At 31.5% G+C, this 27,159-nt stretch overlaps 1 protein-coding gene across 2 annotated transcripts in view; it reads right to left on the bottom strand.

Annotated features, from left to right (window-relative positions):
- LOC108908315 (cGMP-dependent protein kinase, isozyme 2 forms cD4/T1/T3A/T3B) overlaps positions 1-27,159 on the bottom strand; it is a 137,647-nt gene that overhangs the window by 46,710 nt on the left and 63,778 nt on the right. Inside the window, exon 1 of one of the 2 annotated variants that reach the window (XM_018712339.2) lies at positions 25,668-25,948. The exons of the other annotated variant lie outside the window; for it this stretch is intronic. The gene's annotated coding sequence lies outside the window, so the exon portion shown is untranslated. Of the gene's footprint in view, positions 1-25,667; positions 25,949-27,159 lie in introns of those variants that run through there. 2 annotated transcript variants of the gene reach the window in all.

The following is a 27,159-nucleotide window of genomic DNA, read 5'->3' as shown; positions in this document are numbered from 1 at the left end:
CATCCAATCTATTGGGTAGAATAACAGGGCCAATAATAATGCTATCCCAAATAAGATCATACTGAAATTACAGTCAACCTACAAAATCAGAGCCTACTAGCACTTTGTTAAGTATTGTAGTTATGGGTGGTAAGATAATGTAGACATTTAAAAAATATTTTTTGTACCCAAACGGCTCATTTAATCAAAATTCTACGAGAGGCCCAAATACTTGTCATTATTGCCCGAAAGAGGAAAAAGTTAGGTATGAACGGATATTATCACCATAAATCAATTTTGTAGGAGTTGTAAGTTTTAAAAAACACTCTGTATAACACCAAAATGTGTAGATTGAAAGCAAAAGTCCACACCCCAAAAATAATCAAAATCGAATAATACGTATTCGAGTTATTTACAAAATTCAAAAAATTTTCACCCATTTTGAAGCCATCTAGCGGCCAAACGAAGCGATTTTGGATATAGGTGAATTAGTCTAAATCCGCCTATTTTGAGTCCACGAATATGTGGTCTTCCGTTGTACACGTTATTCTGGGACACCCTGTATAACTACTATACAACGTTTTTTTATACCCTTTACAAAATGACAGCAATAACTGTTATTAAAGTGTTCCATATCGTCATTAGAACATTTAGTACTAATTATAAGTTTTATAATAATAAATGTATTAAACTGTTGTATACTATGTATGAGTTAAAAACATATGACATTAAGTTTTCAGAAATTTTATTGTATAGGTATTAAAAATGATGACAAATCGCACCCAAAATTGTCCAATTTATTTTCTAGTAACGATGCACCTGTATTTTCTTGTATTAAAAGTGTCTATTTATTTATTAAGAGCTTGTAAAATTATGGATGAAATCTGCCATTGCCATGTCGTAGTGGTAAAAGTTGGGTCAACTGTCATTACTGTCAACTGTGCTTTGCGCATATTCCGTAAACTTAATGAACATCCAAGATACGAAGGAAAAGCAATATAAAATGCGTATGAAACATAATATGGATTGATGAGAAAAAAGTAAAATGTGCAAACCGAGAATCTGTATGATATTGATAACTATCAAGAAGCTCAGTGTATGATAGTGAGACGTCGCCTTGTCAAATTAAAGATTATAACAGAACACCTATACTGTTCGTTTTTTAAAGAGATCTTTTCAATTTTTGTTTTAAACTGCTATTGCATTACATCACAAAAAATTTATTTAATATTAATTATTACTACATACCTATGTTTTCGATTGCAATAATAATTTTATAGTCTATAATCGAGCTTTTCAAATATATCGCGTCAGTCAAAGCGTTAAATACAGCGTACAGTGTTGCTATATTTCGTTTCATTGGATCAGATGTTTGTTCGAATTTGTTAAAATAAAACGTTATATATTTATTCCATTATCTCAATAATTACATTGTAAGTGCACATTTTTATTGTTTTAAAATGTTTAGTAATATTTAATTCTTTAATTACAATTTTATTTTCCCGATCCTAACCATGTTTAAGAGCAATATTCACGTTTGATTAAAGTTTTTTCCCAACTCCCATAAGAGGCTGTGTATAAGAGCATAATTTTTAATATAATTTTTCAAAAAAACTATATCGGCAATCGATCTGATATTTTTACACGAGGCAGTTGGCATATTTATTAACAGATTTTAATGATTTTGAAAACTTTCTTACCATTTTTTTTTCGGTATCGAACCTCCTTAAAAGGTATATTATAAGGAACATGTCGAAACAATTACTAGATCACAATCTACTCAATAAGAATAAAACATACAAGGCGTTACTATGCAACTGTTGCTATGCCAACAGTTACTGTTTGTGAGAATATTAAATAGTATTTTAAGTGATGTCTACAGATTTTATCTCAACGTGGTTAAGAGATGCAAGATAAACTTAATATTTAGATTTTGTACCTTCGGCATTAGATGGTACGTGCACGATCTGTAAATATATACGATTAATTTTATTCTACGTTTGTCGATGATTACGTAGATAACACATATTAGGTATTATGTATAGCGTTATACATGGTGTCTCATAATTAGCTGCCAACCCTGAACAGGCCGATTCTATGATCAAAACTAAGTAAAAAAGTTCATATGAACATGGGTCGCTCTTGAATTAATCCCACTTTGGTCAATTTCATAGTAATTTAAACAAAAAATAATAATAATTTTCCTTCCTTCTCTTTTCCATTTAAAGGATTAATTTTTATTTAATTTAATTTTTTATTATTATTTTTTTATTAAAATTAGATTAAATTTAAAAAAAAAATTTTTTGTTTAAATTACTATGAAATTGACCAAAGTGGGATTAATTCAAGAGCGATTTTCTCAGAAACCGTTAAAGATAACGATTTGAAACAAGAGTACCTTTTTAACGTAAAACAGTTCGGGAAAACGGAATTTGCTGTCCAATTTGTTAAAAAATCAAAGATGAAAAAGTTACACATGCAAAGTACCAAGGGCCCCCCCGTACCCACCCCAATGGACCTTGTGGAAATAAATGGATTAGTCCATCAAATTGCTCATCAAAATTTAGCTGTGTATATCAAATTTCATTCATTTATCACAACACGATTGAGAGATTGCAAAAAAATTATTTCCATTCCTCCCTCTTCAATGGGTCCCTGTGCCCTTAGGAAGTATTTCCGGACCCATGTTCATATGAACTTTTTTACTTAGTTTTGATCATAGAATCGGCCTGTTCAGGGTTGGCAGCTAATTATGAGACACCCTGTATATTTAATATCTGATGTATATTATATTTAAAGATATATTATTATATTTAAAGATAGGTAGTAAATTTTTAACTGATAACCGATTTTAATAAGCTTTTTTTTGTGGGAGATAGATTTCATGAACATGTGTTGAAAACGTACCCCAATTATTTTGTAATTCAAAGTCATGACTAACTGCACTATTTTGCAAATAGTAGTAGAGAAGATGAAGATAGATAGAAACACAAATGTACCAGTTCGTGTAGTGCACAAAAGCAATTTAACCATATTTTAAAATTTACTTCCTTTCAAGTTTAACTATTTCAAAAGGAACAAATATATTTCTTATTTTTAGTTCTACTTAATGAACAAATGTTACCTTTGAGTCGTATCGTTTCGATGTTATTTGACGTTACAGTCCGTACGATATTTAATTATATACAATTCCAAAAAGGCCCCTGTATCGATTTATTGGAATTAACCGCATTCGGCACCTGAAGTAGAAAAACATTTGTGGAAATTTCCAAGCACGCTCCTGCCGCAGTAAATTGTTCCGATAATTTTCTTGAAATTTAATCTCAACAAATAAATATCCACATCATTCTCATCGTTTAGGCGTTTAGGTATCTATTTCTTAATGCAAAATATATGAGAAACTACGAATATATCATAAATAAACATTAACACACCTATTTGTATTATATTTAACCCTGTTCCAGTAAAAGATCAACAATCTCGCAATTGAAAATTTTTAAATTTTAAGAATCGTAATTCCTAACACTTTACTATCATTTTTTTTAAATAGATAAAGCAGAAGTTATTTATTTCATGCTTAAACAAATGGTGAAAACCGCATCATATTTTAGTGGCTGTAGACATTAATTTTTCCAACTAAAAAAATTTCCGACACCTTATTAAGAAATATAAATACATTTGAAGGATATATCAAATCACGTGATTTGTTTTTGTTTTTGGGCGTCGTCATTATTTTTTGCGCAAAAACAGTGTTTCTCGTTATAACTAAGTAATAGAATAATAGAAATTACAGAGTTTTCATTTAAATAGGTTTATATACCATAAAGTAAAATGTGGTTTGCTAGTAATTTAATAACTAACCTTTATAAACTAAATAACATATTGCATCAGAACTTCATCGAGTTATTTTCGTCTTATCTAAACAAACATAAAATTTGCACGAGTTGTTTATAGCCAAAAAGATTGTTTATTTGCGGATACCAGATTAAAACAGCACTTTTCTTAATATAAAAAAAGAAAACAGATTGTTATGGGAATCAACAATATAACAAACAGCAGATGATGAAAGAAAAGATAATATTCTGATAATATCTCTGACAATTTGAAGCTCGCATTAATTACGCCGATACTAATACCATCACGTAAGGTGATAGAGATATCATTGATAACACAGCTCCACAAAAAAAAATGTCTGTACCAGAGACATCAGATGAGTTTATAGATTTTGTGTACTTTTTATGCTGAATCTGAGTAAATTTTAAATGGCACTTGCGGGGATGACACACTACGCCCTTTTAGTTGAGAGATTTTGTTACTTGAATGATTTAAATTTATATTTTTAGCTCTAAAATCTTATTCATTTTGTGCGTCTTATTATTTTCCATTTAAGCGTATGATGTTATCACTCCCTGCTGGGATTGGTAAGGGTATTTGAAACAGACAGCACACTGTAAATCGAAATTATATTCTTTCTCATTTTTAGATTTTGCCTGTTTTTACTGAAAGGACTCAATTTTTTAAACATTCACGACTTATTCCTTTGGATAGTAAATACCAGTTTCTATGGTACTTTTCAATCCACCATAATGGGTCCGCCATTTTGGATTTAAAAATTTCCTAATTGAAAACCTTATATTCATGATTGACAACTCTGAAAAACCACCCAATAACAAGTTTCAGCCATAATCTTCAAATTGTGGATGCTTTTCTGATTTTTATATCCGCCATATTGAATCCCCCGTCTTTTATTAAGGAATTTTTGGATTTCGACAGTTTCGTAATCAGTGATCCCAAAAATCCGAGGTAACAAAATTCAGGCAAAAATACAGTATTAAATAGAAAAATGTGTGACTTAAAGGGGTAAGTGGGACTAGTCTGTAGATGGATTTCAACCATTTGAGGGATCTTATCTTATTTTGTTGGTATATACCGACCTACATTTTCGCGTATACATGGTGTTATTTAAGTACGTGGCCAAACTTCAAGTGATTCTTTGAGTGATTCTAAGACGAAAAGTTTATACAGGCTGATTCAGAAAGACCTCCCGTAAATACAGGGAGTGATAGTACAACAAATAAGAATTTTTTGTCTTTTGACTGTAATTAGTCATTAGTAACTATAGTCACTAACAAGCACTAAAATTTTGATATAAGGTTAATTAGAGTTTAAAATATTACCAAGAATGTATGCGTTGTTTATGAGACGTCCATCATTCCATCAATAAGTTTAAGGCCTACTTTGAGTCACTTATTTTATACACAGTAATATTGTAAGAGTTCGATTAAAAGCCTTTTTTCTCGAAAACCTTCCACATTGGAAGTTCTAGCAAGAGTACATTATTTTTAGAAAATAAAATTGTGCATTATAAATTGGAGCCCGAATGGTAAAAAACTTAACATTAAAAAAGTAGAACTTAAAATATAATAGGAATGTAGCATAACTAGCGCCCTCTATGAAATATCCTAAAAATAATTAGACCAGCGTATTTGGTATCCTTAAAAATCCCGGAATACCAAATTTCATAAAAATATTTCGCACCGTTTGGAAATTTTCGTAAAAATTCTATTTAAATTTTATCGCTCTGTATCTCGAAAACAAGAGGAGATAGAGTTCATAAGACAAAAAATTCTTATTTTTTGTCGTGCTATCACTCCCTGTATTTACGGGAGGTCTTTCTGAAACACCTTGTATAAACGTAGGTCTAGTAATGCTTCGTTTTCAAGATACAGGGTGTCAAACTTTAAAAAAAATTGTTTTATTGCATTTCCCTGGGACAACATAATACAAAATTAAAACTACTTACTAAACTATCAAATATTGGAGTGCACCTGTTATTTTTTTCCATATCAATAGTCTATTCTAGTTTTAGAAATTGTTAATGCTAGCTAAAAAAAAAATGTTATGGTTTATTCATTATTAAAAAATACTTTTTTTGTTGTCCATGGATACGCAATAAAGTGATTTTTATTTTCTTTTTCTCCAAATAGGAAGCAAGATACGAAAAAAAATCAAGTGACAAAAACGTTGTAGGTATTTTTAGTTGCTTAATGCGAAAAAATTTAAAAAAAGTCAATGGCTTACATTTTTTTTGTTCAAAATATTGGTTAAGGTGCCCCCGGGACGACATTGGATTTAATAATTTTAATCTAGTTAGGGCTAAATTAGCCCCTTTCTACTACAAATAACACTGCCTAATTTCAACAAAATCGGCTAAAGAATTATTAAAACTTCTACGAAAAAACGATTATTTAAAAAAGTTTGACACCCTGTATCTTGAAAACGAAGTATTACCGAACCTATGTTTATATAAACATGTCATCTTAGAATTATTCGAAGAATCACTTCTTGAAGTTTGGCCACGTACTTAAATAACACCCTGTATATTTGGTAATATATATAATTCTATTGTTTTGCACTAACATCCTTGACCTTGACATTATCCTCAGTATTTCACCCTATTTTAGGCATATTTTAGCGTTTTTCTAAAAAATTTCCCAATATACCTACCATTGTCATTATTTATAAATTATTTGAGAACATTATATGTGACAGAATTTCTAATTTATTTATGAATTATAATATTTACAATTAAATGTTCCACAGTGTCTGTATCTATGAAGTTTTAGATAAAAAATTATTTATAGTGGTAGTTCTCTTCGAAAGCATTTGATCGTATAGACAAAGGGCTGTTATTACAAAAAAATAAATTCTACATTAATAGAATTAAGACAGCCTTTAAATGGGTTTATTTTTTCTGCCAAAAAAAAATGTAAATAAAATTGGCGCACAACAAAGCAGAGCTTTTAAATGTAAGTTTCGGTGTTTCCCAAGGAACTATTTACGGGGCTGTGTAATTTACATAGTTCATGAACGACCTCGATGTCAACGTTGTTACAGATATCCATATTGTATTAATTACACAGCCCCATAAAAAAAAGGATCGGATCTGGTATTCGGATCCATGTATTCCCATGTATTTTTTTTCGCTGAATCCGAATCTGCCTTCAGATTTGGCCCAACGGGTTGAGTTTTCGGGAAAATTCACAAAAAACGTCATTTACGATCGACGAAATTATTCTACCAGCTCACTAGACGTATGACTTTTCACTCGTTTAATTCTAATTTATCATCATAGAGTCAGACAAGCTGGTCCAATTTCATTCAAAAACAGAAAATAGATCAAAATGTTTAAAAACGCCATTTCATGGCATAATTCTTGTTGCAGAGTTCTGGATCCATCTTTTTATCCACCCATCCATTTATGAATTCATATATCCTTCTGTCCAGTCGTTCATGCATGAATACGCATATTTATTCATCCACCTGTACCACCTATAAAACCCACCCATCCACCCATCTATCCATCTACTTTTTGTACCGAGAGATGAGATAACAGCCTAGAAGATTGAGAATGCGAAAATTTCCGAATATTTCTGAGGCAAAATTGAAAGAAGGTGTATTCGATGGACCTTACCAGTTTCAAAGCAGTAGCGACAAATTTTTTAGAAAACAACAAAAGAGTCCTAAATATGAAGAAATTGTATCAAAAATGATAAAAGACTTCCAAGATCTGGGATGTTTGATGAACTATAAATTGCACTTCCTTCATTCACATCTGGATTGGTTTCCTGAAAATCTTGGAGATTATAGCGAAGAACAAGGCGAATGATTTCATCAGGATATGAAGGTTACAGAACAGCGATATCAATGAAAATGGGATGAAAACATGATGGCCGATTTTTGTTGGTTGTTAAAAAGAGAAACGAAAAATAGAGGGATTAAACGAAAGCGTAACCCCTTGCATAAATCCTTTGAAGAAAAGACGTTATAGCCACAAAAATAAGAATGATTTGTAAATATCATTTTCTTTTGTTTAGAAAGTAGAGTATTCTACAAGTTTTATTTGATTCTCAATCTTCTAGGCTGTTATCTCATCTCTCAGCACAAAAACTAGATGCGATAGATGAGTGGATGGGTGGGTTTTATAGGTAGGTGGTACAGCTGGATGGATAAATATGAGTATTCATACATCAACGACAGTATAGAAAGATGTATGAATTCATTAATGGGTGGGTGGATAAAAAGATGGATTCAGAACTCTGCAACACGAATTATGCCATGAAAATGGCGTTTTTAAGCATTTTGATCTCTTTTCTGTTTTTGAATGAAATTGGACCAACTTGCCTGACTCTATGATGATAAATTGAAGTTAAACGAGTGAAAAATCATACCTCTGGTGAGCTGGTAGAATAATTTGATTTGTTATAACTTCCGTCTATCGTAAATGACGTTTCATATGGATTTTGACCGGTTTTTTTAATTTTCCCGTAAACTCAGGCCCGTTGGGCCAAATCTGAAGGCAAATTCGGATTCAGCGGAAAAAAACTAGGTGGAAATACATGGGTCTGAATACCAGATCCGATCTTCGTTTTTGTGGAGCTGTGTTATGTATGTACCTAAATAACAAAAATATAAATATATCTTTTAATAATCTAGAACTCGAAGCAAAAGTAAATAATATATTAACACTCTTTTGGGAATTGTGTCATTTCAATAAATTGATTATAAACACACAATAAGGAAATTTTCTTATATAGGGTGTCTGGGCCATACCTTGCTTCTTTAAAAAGTCATCGGCGTTCTGAAACAAGAAATTGTTTAAGTTATTTGATACAACTTCGCCATTTTTAACGATATATGGGTTTTATTTGGTGTACCCGAGTATGATGAAGTTCATTTTTTAATTGTGAAGTGTGAACGTCACTAAGAAGACTTCAAATACTCTCGTTCATTTTTTTTATTGGTAGAGTCAAGGAATCAAGTATGTCATTCTCTTATTAGCTACAGGACTGGAAAGTTTTACGTAAATCGCCTTGTATAGCAGTCATTGTCACTGCCTTCATCCAGTATAGTTAATAGCAGCCTCAATTCCTTCACAAACTATTAGTATTACAATATTTACATATAACGTTATAATGATAAAATGAGAAAACAGCATTATGGATAAATAGAACATTAATAATACGTCATTAGGTACATATTTTAATTACTGAAATTACACCATTCGTTTATTTTATGGTGTTACGTATGGGTCCTCTTATTGCTAGAACACTATTATGTGCACATTCCGAAGCAAATTGTCGTTTTCTTTGTACTTTATTTTAAGTTCTTTTCAGAACACTAATAATAAATACCCCTTTGTTAGTGACCTACTTTTTAATTTTAGTAACCCAAGAAATTTCTTCGAACATTAATGACTTCAGCATTTTTATGACAATATACATAGGTGTAACAATAACAATTCCTATACGATTTACAACATGCGCCACGTAATTCCAAGTAATTTATTTCTAAACCGCTACAGCCCCAAAATATTTTTAAGAAATATACCTACAAATAAAATTCACTACCGCGCAACATTATTATNATTATTATTATTGTTATTATTATTATTATTATTATTTTCATTGGTGCATCCTCGCGATGGACAGGCCAAAACTAAGTCAATCAGAGGTTCATTTTTGATTTAACAAAGGTCGTGTTATATTACATATACGAAGAATAACTGTTCTTTGCACACTGGTATGAATATTCTGATCTAAATTGATTTACGCAAGATGTTTATTGAACGAATATGGTGTGATGCCTGTAGTTAAAATAATAAACAGATTGACGTGCACCCATTTTTGTTTCCAAATTCTTTCTATTTCTATTGACAATTCTTGACATTTTTCTTTCTTTTCTGAATATTTTTTTTATTACATTTTGATCAGACGGTAGTGCTACGGGTGCTACAAAAAATTCAGTCAATTTCGTATTATTGAGATTATTATTTTTGTAATGAGAAATCAAATTCTGTGAATTATTCTCGAATTATTTATCGATTAGTTTTTATTTATTAATGCTATAAATTTGAATATTTAAGATAGGTTCTTATGGGCAATGCTATGAAGCATATCCTTACCATTGATTTATGGGTGAAAAATGCAAATGGTAAGACGAAAAAAATATAGATATTTACCTGAATTATTAATTAATAGGTGAGAGAAAGAAGGTTAGGTAGGTTACCGCACATTTCGCAGAGAAATAAATTATCAAACATTAAAAGTTCTGACTTGTCATCCGCCAATGATAAATGCGAAGGAGTAACGGCAACAGCGCAATAGAGTCTGAATGAGGATAGGTGGCGGGAAATTTAAATAAACGTTTTAATATACAACTTAGTCATTAGAAATGGGGTACATTCAACTTGTGTTTATTTGTATCATTCAATTTGGAGTTGTTGATTGTCAAAGGAGCTTGTATGATATGATTGAAGAAAACTAACTTTTCTTCTTGATTTTAATGGAACGTTTTATTCAAAAAATGATGTTGAACATTGACACATGACATGTTATTACATTCTTAATATTATTAATAAAATTTCTATTCAAGGCTTCATTGAAATACAGAAATTCTAAGAAATATACATGTAATTTCCAACATACTCCCCCCGTTGAAAGGACATAATGAAATGGAGTTTAAACAACTAAACAATAAACTTAGGAATAAATATACAAACTAGAATATTAATTCTGCAATGAACATAACACGGAATAAGAGGTTCATTGCACTGCACTATCACTATTGTCTGTGATTTCTGTATCTATTGGCAATGGGCAGATCTTAGATATGGCTCGCTTTGTTATTCCCGATGAGGTGGAAACCGTCACTACTCGTACCAAGTTGTCAGGACCACGATGAATTTGGCTTATTCGACCAAGTGTCCAATGGGCCGGTGGCAGCTTGTCATCTTTCAAAAGGACTAAAGATCCAACTTTAGCGTTTTGACATTGAACCTTCCATTTTGATCAGCACTGCAATTCGGAAATATATTCTTTAGTCCAACGAGACCAAAAGTTTTGGAGGAGACGTTGCAGACGCTGATATAATGAAAATTTTCCATCGGGTATATGTTGAACGCTAGGGTGATTAGGAAGTGTGATGGAGTGAATCGTTAGCTTGGTTGGATAATGGAGTTAGGGGGCGTGAATTTAAAATTCCTTCTATCTGTACTAATATACTATAAAACTGTTCATATGTTAACGCGGCATCACCCACAACCCTTTTTAAATGAAATTTGCAAGATTTTATGCCTGCTTCCCAAATACCACCTATGTTGGGAAAATTTGGAGGTAAAAATATCCAATTAAAATTTTCGTTGACACAAGATCTCTCATATCCTCCTTGTCTTTAGTCTGTCCAATAAATAGTATCCGTAATTGGCATATCTAAAATGACTTTAATTCGAGAAACTAGTTTAACCATCATTAGCACAGCGCATAATTCTAACTTTGGAATTGTTGTGGCTTTTAATGGTGCTACCTTCATTTTGGAACATAATAATCGTACAATTAAACGATTTTGATCGTCTATGGACCTAAGGTAAATACAAGTACCATAAGCCTTTTGACTACTATCTGAAAATGCATGAATTTCCAAAGTTTTAGGAAAATTAACAATTGAATTCGAAGTGCATTTAAACTAGATAAATGTGTATTATAAAAATTACATTCATTTTGCAAATCAGGCGATAGAGACTCATCCCAACCTGTTTGTGTTAACCAAAGCTGCTGCATGAAGATTTTTGCCTTTATGGCGCATGGAGCGAGTAAACCTAGAGGGTCAAAAATCTTTGAAATTAAAGAAAGAACGCTACGTTTTGTCAAAGGCTTTGGATTAACATCTGCAATACTATAGAGAAAGGCATCAGTATAGCCATTGTATAACAAACCTAGAGTCTTTGAATTTTCTGTAGGACCAAATTGCAATATATTGTTAGAAATATCTTGAGATTGGATAGATTCTAAAACTTTGGGGTGATTTGAATTCAATTTACGTAAAATAAAATTTCCAGATTCCAGGATTTGAAAGATAGTGCGACACAAGTAAGAAGCTTCTTCTTCATCCTTACAACTTGTTAAAAGATCGTCACAATACATATCCCTTTTTATGATTTTGCTAACAATGGGATGCATATCTTTGAATTCATCTGCTAATTCAAATAAACACCGAATAGCAAGAAAACTTGAAGACTTTTCACCATACGCAACAGTATTTAACTCATAGACCTGAAGCAGAAGTGAAGGATCAGACCTCCAGAATATGCGTTGTAGACAATGTTGTGATTCATCGATAAAGACAGATCTATACATCTTGGAGCAATCAGCTGTTAATATGTATTTGAATCTTCTAAACCGCAATAAATCATCCTGTATAACCGGTCCATTTCATTGAATGTCGTTTAAAGAAATTCCACTAGAAGTAGGACAACTTGAATTGAAGACTACACGAAGTTTGGTAGTAAGACTGCCTGCCTTATATAATCCATGATGTGGTATGAAGTATTCATAGGGAACAGAATTAACTGGTTCCTTAACTTATGACCTAAATTCTCATATTTTTGCATGAATTCAACGTACAAATCAAGAAATTTGCGATTTGCATGTAAACGCTTTTCTAATGATATAAATTGTTTCAATGCATTTTGTCTTGATGCACCTAAAACTTCAGTAAATGAACTTAGTGGCATGCAAACTATAAATCTGCCAGAACTATCACGTTTTGTGGTTTGAACGAAATGAGTTTCGCATTGTTGTTCTTCAGGGGATAACTGTTTAGGAATGTTTATGTCTTCGATTTCCCAAAATAAAGACATTTGGCGTGAAAGATCTAAAATACTTAAATTACAGCTATTTACAGTAACATTGGAATAAACCGAAGAAAGTTTGCCTGAATTCACACGTCCAAGAAGAGTATTGCTGATATATGGATATTTATCAAGAAAATATTGGGGTACAGACAACAGCTGCCAAAATATATCAATGCCTAATAAAATGTCGATTTTAGCTTCTTTGTAAAATTCTGGATTAGCTAATGTTACGTTAGAAGGGATGTCTAAAGCCTTATAATTTAATGGTAATGCGGGCAATCGATTTGTAATATTCTGCAAAAGTAAAAATGACAATGTTGCATTAAAGACACTATGTACTGATTTGATTTTACAATGCGTAAGTTCGGATATCTTGGTTTTAGTTTGATTAATCCCTGTAACAGGAATATTAACGTTCTGTACGTCTAAACTTAATTTAGAGCACAAGCTTGTTGTCATGTATGATCTCATTGAGGCAGAATCAAGAAGAGCAGTGCATTTGTGAGGGATACCTTTACTGTCGTAAACAATGATTATCGCGGTTGGAAGTATTTCAAAGGAACTATTTGAAGAATGAATGTAGCTAGTGAGTGTAGCTGATGATTCCTGACTTGTCTCTTTGGCTGTTTGACTCGAATTATTTGATACCTTTGATTCTACTTGCAATAATGTTGAATGAATACCTGAACACTTTTTGCAATGACTACGTCTGCAATTTGATGCACAGTGGCCGAATTGAAGGCAATTGTGACATATTCTATGTTTGTTTACAACTTCAATTCTCTGTGGTGCGGAAAGTGCTAAGAATTCTTTACAAGAATATAATCTGTGTGACAAGTTACACATGATGCAATTATTTTCTTTTGATGTAGCAACGAATGAATGTGATGGTTTATATTTACTTTGACATTGATTTGTAAGCTTAGAAACTGAATTGTAAAGTTTTTCTAATAATTTAGATCTATGTTCTAAAAATTCAAAGAGAGCAGATATCTTAGGAGAATGATCATCTTTTAAAATTAATGTTTCTAATTCCCGTCTGCTATTGTAATCTAATTTATCTGCTATTAGAAAACTGACTACATTAGACCATGATTCGATAGGTTCTTCTAGAGATTCTAGTGCTCGTAAATGTGCTTGAAATGAATCAGAAATTTGACGTAACGCAGTGGCTGACTCTTTAGGAATTTTAGGAAGTTCTATTAATCCTTTGACATGAGAATGAATTAACAATTTATTATTGCGATATCGTCTCTCTAATAACTCCAGGGCTACTTGGTAATTTTGAGCTATGACATCTAAAGACTCTATAACTTTGGATGGTTCTGTACCAAGTACCGATTTTAAATAAAGAAATCGTGAGACATCGTCTAATTGATTGTTGTTATGAACAAGAGACTTACAACTTTCAAAAAGCTGGTTTTCATTTGTAACACTGGTAACTTAACAAGACTTGTCTGTAAGGTTGGAACTGAATCATGTGTTGCATTTTGGTTTGCATGTCCTTGAACCGTTTGAGCGGTTTGAACATTCGTTTTTATCTCTGAATGAATTGATTTTGTGGAATGATTACTTGATCGTACTGAATCAACTGATACATCTGTTCGCAAATACGGAATATTTGATTTTACCAGAATTTTATGTTGATTGTCGAAGGACCTTGTATGATATGACTGAAGAAAACTAGATTTTCTTCTTGATTTTAATGGAACGTTTTATTCAAAAAATGTTGTTGAACATTGACATATGACACGTTATTACATTCTTGATATTATTAATAAAATTTCTATTCAAGGCTTCATTGAAATACAGAAATTCTAAGAAATATTCATGTGGAAATTCATGGAAATTTTCAAATGATGTTTTTTAAATCATTTTTTATTTATAAAGTACTATAAACTTACAATACAAAAAGTAAAAAATACAGCAGCATATAAACAATTAAATATTTATACTTTACATCACAGCGCATCTTATGCATTTTGACAAATTTGACATTTTTAAAATCATTTTTCATTTTAAAATTAACATTTCAATAATTTCAGTATATTTTTTAGAATATTTTTGGCTGCCATAACATCGTATCACAGTATAATCCTACATAAGTATATAAAATTGTATTATACTTTCAGAACTGCAATCGCTTTAAACTCTTGTCTTATTCAAATGTTCCTTATTTGTATTCACAGAAATGCATCATAGTAGTATGCTACTTATACATGTAACTAAAACATATTTAAACTTTTCTAGGCGAATCACTTCGTGATTACAGTTTGTAGATGATCTCTCGTGCGCTGTTGCCAAGTTTCTATTGAAACTTTTGGCATTCATTTATGCATATTAGGTAAAAAATAATAACACAGCCCCACAAAAAAAAGTAGCGTATCTGGTATTCAGACCAATGTGGTTCCATGTATTTTTTCCCGCTGAATCCGAATCTGCCTTCAGATTTGGCCCAACGGGTCTGAGTTTTCGGGAAAATTCAAAAAACAGGTCAAAATTCACAAAAAACGTCATTTAGGACTCTTGTCGTTTCCTAAAAAAAATGTCCCTTCAGCTTTGAAACTAGTCCAAGCACTCTTCTCAACGCTACTCATTGTAGTAATGAATGTTGCATCCTTGAAGAATGTCCGAATCTGCGGTCCATCGAATACACCTTCTTTCAATTTCGCCTCAGAAATATTCGGAAATTTTCCCTATATAGGGCGAACATTTTTTTAGGATGCAATTTGGTTCAAAAATAGTTCCTAAATTTTAGTCAGAAGCGACCTAGACAGAGGCCGTTATGAATAAATATTGCTTCAACTTTTTCGTAAGCCGACTTCCTCTTTTATGTGTACCTATTTTTTTTTTTTAGATTTTTAGAATACTGTTCCTCCATGATTTTTTTTGGTTACCCTGTCGTAACTTAGTAGTACCGTAATTTGTTTTAAATTAATTTTGTTATGCGAAATTTACAAAGCTTTCATACAAAATTTTTAAGAATCGATGCTTCCATTTTTCCTGATTTACCATCAATTCAAAAGTTTTATAAATTATAAACGACATTTTTATAGCTCCTAATAATTTGTAATCTATTTTACTTTCAAATGGTACGGCCTATAGTAATAGGCTAAGAAATTCTTGTTACTTAAGTCTCTAATTTGATTGCTTGGGAGACTTTTAGACCCCCTAAGAGAGATATACCTGCGCCTATGTATAAACTTGTTATTTGCACATATTGTGAAATCAGATAAGTAACTGTTGATATAATACTTATTTTATCGATAGTCCGATAAAAATCTTTCTGGGTGACTAATCACAGTTTAATAACCCAAAAGCAGGTTGTATGGTTGTTAAAAATTCATTATTTGTATTCAATGTATGTCGGGGAATCACTTGGACCAATGACGAAAACCAATGAATATTTAAAAATAATTCAAAACACTTCACCCTCTTTACCTCAAGCTACAAATTATAAGATAATAAAAAACAAATTGAAAATGAAAAAAATTCAACGACTTTTTAAAAGGCTATATTATGCGAGTAAGTACACGTTGATTTTCAGAACTTTTTTCGGAGGTAATTATAGTAGAACGTCTGTGCATTTGCCGAAAGCGTCCACGTTATCTCAATTGGTGTAATCAATCAACTTAACATGCGCAAGGTATAATGAAAATGTTTTTAAATAACATCTTGTGCAAGCACAAGCCCCTTGACACCGCTTGATAAATACCTTTTTATCACGAACTGTTATTAAGATCGAATTCGCGCGCAAAAAATCAAAAATAAAAAACCGTGTTAGTGGTAGATACCACGAGCCAAATTGGATATTTCCAAAGAAATTGTATTCTACCTTCTAAATGACACATAATATACATTTTTTCTTTTTAAGACTGCGTATTTGGAGTTGCCTTTCCCATTACAAAGAACAGAAAATAGATCCATTCTTATTCCAATACATACATCTTCTTAAAACAATGGAATAAAGTTATAAAATTTTACACAGCGTTGGTCAAATTGTAAACAAAAACAACAAAGTAGAAATAAAATTAACTAAACTAATAAATAATTAATTAAAAAATATGTGCGATTTTTTGCATCTTTCAAAACAAATGATTATCTCTTTGTCTAATTTGTGAAATAGATAAATGTTTTCTTTATTTTCTAAAAAATATACCGAATCAAAGACTCGTAGAGAGTCTCATTCATGTTTCGTTCAACACTTCCTTATTTAATAAGTTAGAACGGAATAAAAATTTTTAGGATATTTTTATTGATCTTATGGAATAAACAGGGTGTCCGGAAAGGTCATGTCAAAAATGAAGGGATATACAGGCGAGGTCAAAATAGATGTAGTACATTTTTCCTATCGGGCTTCGTTGTGATATTAGCTAAGAATTTGCAGCTTCTGAAGCTGTTCGGATTTACGCTAACCGCTTTCCAAATAGAATTTGCATGTTTGAAGTGACGAAAATCCCCATGCTATTATTCAGACAAAACACCAACAAAATTGTATCATTAATGTATAGATGGGAATAATTGGAAACTACTTAGTGGGGCCACATATCATTGATGACACTTTAAGTGGGGATAATTAGCTATATTTACTGCAAAAACACCTTAACCTGTTATTGGAAGACGTCCCTTTAAATATTTGAAATAACATGTAGCTTATGCCTGATGGTGCAACACCTCATTTTAGCAGGGCAGTAAGAGTTTATTTAAATTCTACAGTTCCCGATCGATGGATCGGATGATACACAAATTGCATGTGAGAGAATAAATATGGATTTGGAGGCATTGTTGAAAATATCTGTTCAACGCAATTAAATCCAAAGTAATACTTTTTGGTAGGAAATCTGCTTGTAGTAGACACTTTAAAGATATCGGCTATCTGTGTAGGAAATGATACTTTAGAAGTAACAATTAGTGTCAAGAATTTAGGATTAGTTATAGATTCTGATTTACGTTATAGATCACATATAAATTTAATTGTTATAAAGGCTTATACCAACCTGATGATCATAGCCTCCTAAATGAAAAGTGTAAACAAATTTTGTTTGAATCCTTAGTCTTATCTCACCTCAATTATGCAGATGTAGTAAAGGGACATGCTATCCTCAAAACTGAGCAGCGTCGTTTGCAATTGGTTCAGAATTTATATGTAAGATTTGTTTGTGGCTTTCGTAAGTTTGACCACGGTTGAATATGGAACGGAAAAAAAATTGTAAATTTTTTGCTTATCATCATAAAACTCTTTTAGATAATTTAATTCTCTTCAATTTGAGTGGTTCGGAGCCTTGTACAATTACAGTATAGACTCTTTAATCCGAACTAATTAAAACACGGGCTTAAATATTTTCGATTACTGGATAATAAATATGTACGTATGTAAATATGTTTATGTACATACATATAATATGAATTAGACTTTATGTGTTACTGAGGAGGTAAAAAATAACAATAAAACCATACATTGTCGTAAAATATGTCGTATAAATATCGACATGTTTGCATGGCAATAATATTTCAACTAAAAAATATCTAATCGAGAAAAGTTTCGACTCGCATAAAAGGGTTTCCCCGAGACTACCGTGGAATTACGTTTTTAACGGTTACTTTTTATTATGTAGTCTGACTTTATAATACGAACTATACACATTAAACCGAATTTTGTTCGAATTAAAGAGTTTTGTTCGAAACGACCATTCGTCGGGTCGTCGGGCCGGATAGTGGATATTCGGATTAAGGTGAGTTCGGATTAAAGAGTCTTTACTGTATTTGTCGCTGAGTTATCGTCGATCAAAGCAAAAAATCATTTTTGACTTTGGCAATCAATTACTCGGGAAATAATGGTCATGCAGAAAAACTAAGCATGGTTTTAAAAACTGCAAAGTATTCTCTACAAGTCGTATTTATGGGTTTTTGAAAAAAACATTTTTTTCAGAGCGATAATGTTGGTTAGAAAAAAGGTAAATTGCAGTATAAAGATGAGCATTATCCTGCATGGGAATGAAATGCTTGTACGCATGGGCAGGACGTGTGGTTCAAGGATTTCAGTGATAAACCTTTCGGCAGCCAGTGATGGGAATGATTACCACCTGTGTTCTGGTATTAATGGATACGCCTGCCCATACCGTATACTAAAAGCCGTAACTGGCTGCGTAAAATTATCGGTATCACGTTCTCCACGACGACGCCAAACGAGAGATCGTCTATCGTTATCATGACGATTCCGTTATGGCATGTGCAAGGTATCCATTAATACCAGAACACAGTTGGTAATCATTCCCGGAACAATGGCTGCCGAAAGGTACATCACCCAAATCCTTAAACCACACGTCCTGCCCTTGCGTATAAGCATGAGGAATCGTTTCATTCTCATGTAGGATAATGCTCATCTTCATACCGCAAAACGTACGAGAAAGTTTCTTTACGCCAACAATGTGGTAACTCTCAACCACCTACCTATGAGTCCCGACTTGAACCGCATGTTTAGGACATGCTCGGGCGTCGATGACGACGAGATTATCCGCAATTACAAAATCACCATCAATTGACAAAGGCTCTTTTACAAACTTGGCAAGGAATTAAGCAACGAGACATCCGGCGCGGCGGTGCATTAACATGCGAGACGCTTAGAATCGGTGATCAGAAACGGAGGCGGCAATCCCCGATATTAAATTAATTGTGATCTGCAACGTCAAATCAACAAATTTTTTTATGTTTGTTAAGCTTGTGGATATGTTAAAAATATATTGTTTTTCAGAATCATGAACGTTTTTTGATGAAGAAAATATGGATTATTGCTAAAAAAACATTTTTAACTTAAAAAATAAATAACAAGTGAAAAATTACTTATTACATTAATTTTCAGCAAAACGACAAATTTAAACATTCCCCGGACACTACGAAAAAAAAATCGAAGCGTTTTGAAATTATCAGGGTTTCTTTGGGACACTTTGAGGTTGAAAAGTTACAGTCAATATCCTTAGTTTATTCATTATTTGCAAAGTTACGCCAAGTTAATCAAATATCCCTAATTATGCAATTTTGTACCTTTTTTCTAACAAACACTTTAAAAAATATATTTTTTTTATCAAAAACCAATAATTACGACTTGTAGAGAATACTTTACAGTTTCCAAAACCCTGTTTGGATTTTCTGTACGACCATTATTTCCCGAGTAATTCATTGCCAAAGTCAAAAATGATTTTTTTGCTTTGATCGACAACCACTCAACAACAAATAATCGTACAAGGCTCCGGAACCACTCAAATTGAAGAGAATTAAATTATCTAAATGAGCTTTATGATGAAATTACAAAAATAAATTTTTTTAATCCATAGGCCTTTTTAAAAAAAGCATTCCGTTGATTTTCTTATGATTGCTCAAAAACTGCTGGCGCTAAAAAACTTTAAACTGCAGATCTAAAACTAGACACTTGAAGCTTCAATTTTGGGATTTAATATCCCTTAATTTTTGTGCCTAGTGTATTATGCACAACTTCTTTTAAGAACAAAATTAAATATATGTCACTTCACAATGTTTTGTCGTAGTCGTAGTGAATGTTATGTAATGTTAATGGTAGTGTAAGTGATGGACTGTGTGGAAGAAAGCATTGCAACTTTATGTTGCGTGAACACAAAATCTGTCTTTTGCAGCATATTTGTATACCTATGTCAAGTTACATATATTTTATATTAGTTTAATATTAAATATCATATTAAACATCGTGTATTTGAGAATATGTATTACCTAAGTTATGAGAAACTCTCTACCAGTTATAATTTTTCTATATTTGTGAACTAGCCACTTAACACAAAAATTAAAAAAATGAAATGTCGCGAATATCTCGAAAATGGCTTGTACAAGACAATTTTTGGTTCGATCTATTCTAAATAACGCCCTTTTTCGGTATTATTTACTATCTGCCTAACTCTGATTTTGTCTTCTATTTTAGTTATACTGAACTGAATGGCAACTTCAGGATAAATCTATCGAAACTGTTACTATATATAATCATTCCATTAAATATACACCAAAATTGATCAGTACTTAATACCCACATGAACATTGTTATCGCTATCAATAACTTTTATTTTTCCATTGTGCAAGATCACTCATCCCGTTATCTAATAGCAATTTAACTTCACGTACATATACATTAAGTTTGAAAGGCAACAGTTACATGAAATCTTAATTTTAATCCTAATTGATTACTATTTTTGACTGGAAGAATGTAATGACGTTATAGTGTGGAATATTCCTATTTTAAATGTACTTACTACACTTATTAAAAATATTATAAATGGAAATCTTATGCAAGAATTATATAAGTAAAAGCAAACAGTTACATCGAACATTATTTTTCCTCAGTCAATTGTGCAAAAAACATTTTCTAGTTATAGAAAATAGCCTCGGATGTAGCGTGTAAAATACTCGTATAAAATAGAAAGCATGAATGAAATCCAAAAAGATAGTTAAACTAGGTTGATAACGATGAAATCTTGCTTAATCAATCAATCAAAATAAAGCTCAAAATACGTACCTAAGCGTCACTTTTAGAACTAAATACTCGACTAATGACAATAATAGTACAGAACATTCCACACAAATTACATATTTTAATATTTATGTTTTCCCTATTTATCACAATATTTGTATAAAGATAAGGGACTAAGTAATGCAAAAATATATGAGTAGATACCACACATTTTCAAAATAATCGGTAATTATCAAACATATGATAAATAATATTTAATGTTCCTTTTCATTTTCTTTTACATGTGTCTTGTACATCTAAATTCTTATATTTGATACAAAATCTTGCAGTACGAAATGACTTTATAACATTTTAATTGATTATGCCTGAAAATGAATACTAAACTAAATAAATAAATAAATAAATAAATAAATAAATAAATAATTTAACATGGTTCTGAGCTTTGGAGAGTCGAAAGCGAGGTCGAAAGTAACTGACATTTTCTTCTAATGTATTTGTGTTCTTAATTTACAGATATATGCAAAGGTAGGTTTCAAGGGAACGTGAAGGGGTCAGACTTGGCCGACTACACCACTGTATAAATTGAACTTCCCTGTATCTGTTCCCAAGAAGACCATCCGGACAAAGTGTATACTTTTGAGCATATTTAAAAAGGATTTTATCTCATTATGTGCGCTGGTCTGCTATTTGTCTTTTATTTTTGTTGAAATATATTTTTAATAATCATATCTTTAATGCGTAGGATATTTGTAATAATTCTAATGTGTGTTTTTTATATATTTTTTATAGTTGTATATCAGTTTTCTCATCTCCATTTGTTCAAATTTTAAGGACACAAAATTACTTTACTGATATTCTTAATAATTTTCTTGTCGCATGACAAAGCTTCCTCATATATAAAGCTGTCATAATTCTCCGCGCACCAAAGGCGTGCGGATCATCAACATAAAATAAAGATTTACATATAGATTTACATCATTGTATCATTGTGAAACACGTAAATTGTTTCACGCATCTGGATGGTATCCGTATTATGTCGTCGCATCATCAGGTATGTTTCTACCTTTGTTTCAGCGAAACTTATTCGCGCCGGTGATAAAATAATTTCATCTGAAGACAATGACCGTTCAACATCTTCATAATTAAATAATTTACTTCCAAACTGGTCAGACATAGTAATTTCCACACGGGGTTGTATTTATTCCAGAAGGAATTTTTATTTTTTATTATTTAGTATGTCAAATGCAATCAGTATGAGGATTAATATCAAACATAAATTGACTCTTATGGTTTTCGCCAGGTTGTTTAAAAGTATGTTGAGTAATACTTATTACCTTTTGTTTATTAATATATATTTTAACACTTGGGTTTTCCGTTGTTGATTTTTTTGTGAATATTATACAAATATTATTACTATATTTATAAGATATTAGGTAGTTTCCATGGGAATAAAAAGAGTATATAATAAGAATTTTGTATTTGATTAGGTAAATCTTTGAAACCCGTGACAGAAACGGTTTAGTCCTATTTATAAGATATTAGGTAGTTTCCATGGGAATAAAAAGAGTATATAATAAGAATTTTGTATTTGATTAGGTAAATCTTTGAAACCCGTGATAGAAACGGTTTAGTCCAATTAAACGTAAAATACTTATTCTTATTTACTATTATTATTGTACAAGAACATCAAAACTTTCACTACAAACGAACTTTAAAGAAGCTTTATACGTTGTTGAAACGTAACTTTTGCATTTTCCCTCCTCTCATCTCAGCACTGATGAAGTCGTGGTTCTTATTAAAAACATCGATAACCATTAACAAACCTACTTCTTAGACAAGGCGAAAACCTCGCATTCGCGGGAGAAATTTTTCGACTCGATTTTTTTGCATATTCAGATTCGTGAGATGTTCCTTAACATGAATCGACATGATGCCGGCCGGAAATATGGTGCCCATTTGTTTAAACAAACTTTTTTTTAAATAAATTGTAAAAATAGTTTTTTTCACTCCGGAAGTTTTATTTTAGGTTTTTTGGCACATAATAAACAAAAAAGTATCTATGCACTATGCCTCTAAAATTGATATTTTTAAAGTTATAAACAATTTAAGTTGCAAAAAATGCGAAATTTACTATTTTCAACGGCCGATTTTCGGGCTAAAAATTGTTATTTTTGGTCTTGCCATACACCTAAATTAAAGTTTAAACATCCCCCTACAAGATGCTGAAAAATTTTTGGACTCGCATTATTCTAAAGCCTTGTTCTTTAATTGTTAATAAAGCGCTATGAGCCGCGCGCGCGCCTCTCTCATACGCGGATTCGCTATTTCGTCTAGCGGATTCAACTTATGTTCTTTAAATTTAGCGTTCTAAGTAGTATTACTACTCATAAAATAATGTAAAAATTGATTATTTAATTTTCATAATTCACAATAATTTTATTTAATTAATTCAAAATTGTACGAATAGAGTGCAGAAAAAAATAAAAGGGCAATAGTATCAAATACATTTGATTTTTATTAAAGAACATTTATTTAATACTGCATATTATTATTATTATCACACATTTATTCAATCATAAGAATTCTCACACTGTTCTATGTTACAACCACATAAAGGTACATAAGTGACAGTTTTTCATACAAGAACAAGCTTTAGTCTTACAGTTTCTTGTACATTTACATTGTTTAACTAAGTCTTTGGGTAATGGATCTTTGGTAATAAATTTAGATAATATGTAATTCACCTGTTTCATTTTGACAACCAAAAGCTGTGAAATCCAAACTTTGATATTGAAGAAAAATAGAACTTTTTCATATGTACGTTTGTAAAGCTCTTGAGACGTGTAATTTCAATGCATCGGAAGTGCATGGTATTTTACTTAAATTAATACCCATTCCGCTATTAATTTTCTAGCTTCATCGGCTGTTTTGCCTTGCTTATTTAATATTTTTAGGTATAATCTTTGCAATGCATCAAACTCTTCGTTGCCTAATTCAGACATAAAACATAAGCTGAAACCGTTAGAAATAACAAATCCGCGTATGAGAGAGGCGCGCGCGCGCGGCTCATAGCGCTTTATTAACAATTAAAAATCAAGGCTTTAGAATAATGCGGGTCCCAAAAACTCTTCATCATCTTGTAGGGGGATGGTTAAGCTTTAATTTAGGCACCTGAAAACATCAAAAATAACAATTTTTAACCCGGAAATAGGCCGTTAAAAATCGTAATTTTCGCATTTTTAGCAACTTAAATTGTTTATAACTTTAAAACTATCAATTTTAGAGGCATAGTGCATAGGAACTTGTTTATAATGTGCCAAAAAACCGGAGTGAAAAAACCTATTTTTACAATTTATTTAAAAAAAGTTTGTTTACACAAATGGGCATAAGATTTCCGGCCGGCATCATGTCGATCATGTTAAGGAACATCTCACAAATCTGAATATGCCAAAAAATCGTGTCGGAAAATTTCTCCCAAGAATGCGAGGTATTCGCATTGTCTATCTGGCAAATTAGAAACTCAACTTGAAGTAGCGCCAAGCCGGGTGACCGTCCCATGCGGTGACGTCATTGCATTGCCATGTCATTGCATTGCCACGGCTGAGACAAATATTCGCATTTTAAAAATCATTCCCATTACATAATGACAAGCACGGTACAAAATTAAATTACAAAAATTTGAATTACCTTAATTATGAAAATTTTATTAAGATCATTTCTTTCGCTAATAAAATATGAAAATTTTTATTCATATTAATGGATAAAGCCAATAATAAAAACTAATTAAGTATATGTGTAAAAATTGCGACGATCAAAAATATCGCGTATTTGGTTGTTAGAACATCAAAAATACATTTTTAAAGATGATTTTTGAAAATCAAGTTTTGATCATATCTTTGTCAAAAGAACAAACAATATATTGCACTGAAATTGCAACGAAGTTCTTGAGGTTGCTAAATTACAGTATTGTTAGTTTTCCAATACATATTATAATATAAAACCTCATTTTCACAGAAAAATACTCTTTGAAAATGCTGAAAAAGCACTGTTTTCGGGAAGAATGTAATTAACCAAAATAAAGAGAACTTCATAAACACAGGGTGTTTCTTGAGTAATCTGAAATAGTAGAAATAGTGAAGGATATTATTACTGAGGTCACTTTAAATAAACTCCCTGAATTTATGGCAGCATTATTCAAAACACCCTGTATGTTTTTATGCAAATATATTTTAATAATAAACGAGTAACATTATTCAAACAATGAGCAGGTCAAGTTTTCATCAAACATTTTGTGGAAATACTAAGTATCAGTAATTATATGGCTCTCTTATTTTCAGAGTAATCAGGCTTTTCCAAAAAAACAGATAAACAATAGTCTCAATAAAATATAATGTGTTAAGAAGTTTTAACTCTTTAGTTAAATGCACCATAAAATAATAAATAGAACAAACATTTCTTAATACTCTTTTTCGTTATCTGACAAAAATAAACTTTTACTGGTTCTCCTACCTTAACAAAGATTGTTTCTACTACAAAGAACATTCAAAGAAGCATATCACTGGCACATAACATAACAATCCTCGTGATGTAGTAAACAGTTAACTTATCGAAAATCTCGGATTACTTATTTGATACGCCTAGAGCTGTGATTAGCATCGACCGAGGTTTTAAACTGCCTGCCGCGGCAAACAAACCGAGTTATCAATGATTTAAAGTCACTCCTTCGATGTAAACGCAACACGCTTTACCGTAAAAACTTGATTCGTTCGATTGCTCAAAGAACAACCTTCTTGAGCAGTGGCCGAAATTCGTCTGCAGCAGCTCGGAAAATTTTAGAGCAACATATTTATAATGCTGTTTAGTTTTAAGATTAGTCTTATTTTTCGTTAAATATATGCAAGATATATAACAATAAACAAGGTTGTTGGCAACTATTTTTGACATTAATATTTCATGACTACAATAATAACCGGTGGAACTTTTCCGTTTAGTTCCACACGTTTTAGACCCACAAAATATCTATTACTATCATTATAAACTACTTTTTTATAAAGTGTTTTAATTTATACTCCGCGGTCGAAATTATTGAGAGTGACTAAGACATAATATAAATACACTATTACTATAATGCGCATAAAATATAAAATGATTTTTATAACGGTTCAATATTATTTACTTTTGTGCCGCTCACTACGCACATNAATGCACCATAAAATAATAAATAGAACAAACATTTCTTAATACTCTTTTTCGTTATCTGACAAAAATAAACTTTTACTGGTTCTCCTACCTTAACAAAGATTGTTTCTACTACAAAGAACATTCAAAGAAGCATATCACTGGCACATAACATAACAATCCTCGTGATGTAGTAAACAGTTAACTTATCGAAAATCTCGGATTACTTATTTGATACGCCTAGAGCTGTGATTAGCATCGACCGAGGTTTTAAACTGCCTGCCGCGGCAAACAAACCGAGTTATCAATGATTTAAAGTCACTCCTTCGATGTAAACGCAACACGCTTTACCGTAAAAACTTGATTCGTTCGATTGCTCAAAGAACAACCTTCTTGAGCAGTGGCCGAAATTCGTCTGCAGCAGCTCGGAAAATTTTAGAGCAACATATTTATAATGCTGTTTAGTTTTAAGATTAGTCTTATTTTTCGTTAAATATATGCAAGATATATAACAATAAACAAGGTTGTTGGCAACTATTTTTGACATTAATATTTCATGACTACAATAATAACCGGTGGAACTTTTCCGTTTAGTTCCACACGTTTTAGACCCACAAAATATCTATTACTATTGTTGTAAACTACTTTTTTATAAAAACTGTTTTAATTTAAGTAAAATACCCATGCCTATTATTAAAAAATAATAATATTGCTATATTTTATTCACATACACGAGTTGATATTTTTCTTTTCGCCATTTCTCAACTCTTCTTCCATTAATTCTCTTCTTTTGCAATTTACTTCTTCCCTGTTAAGATATACA

Source organism: Anoplophora glabripennis, unplaced genomic scaffold, assembly GCF_000390285.2.
Source record: "Anoplophora glabripennis isolate ALB-LARVAE unplaced genomic scaffold, Agla_2.0 scaffold198, whole genome shotgun sequence".
NCBI classification, from domain to species: Eukaryota; Metazoa; Arthropoda; class Insecta; order Coleoptera; family Cerambycidae; genus Anoplophora; species Anoplophora glabripennis.
The sequence above is the reverse complement of the archived record's forward strand: the minus strand, read 5'-3'. Positions and strand labels throughout refer to the sequence as shown.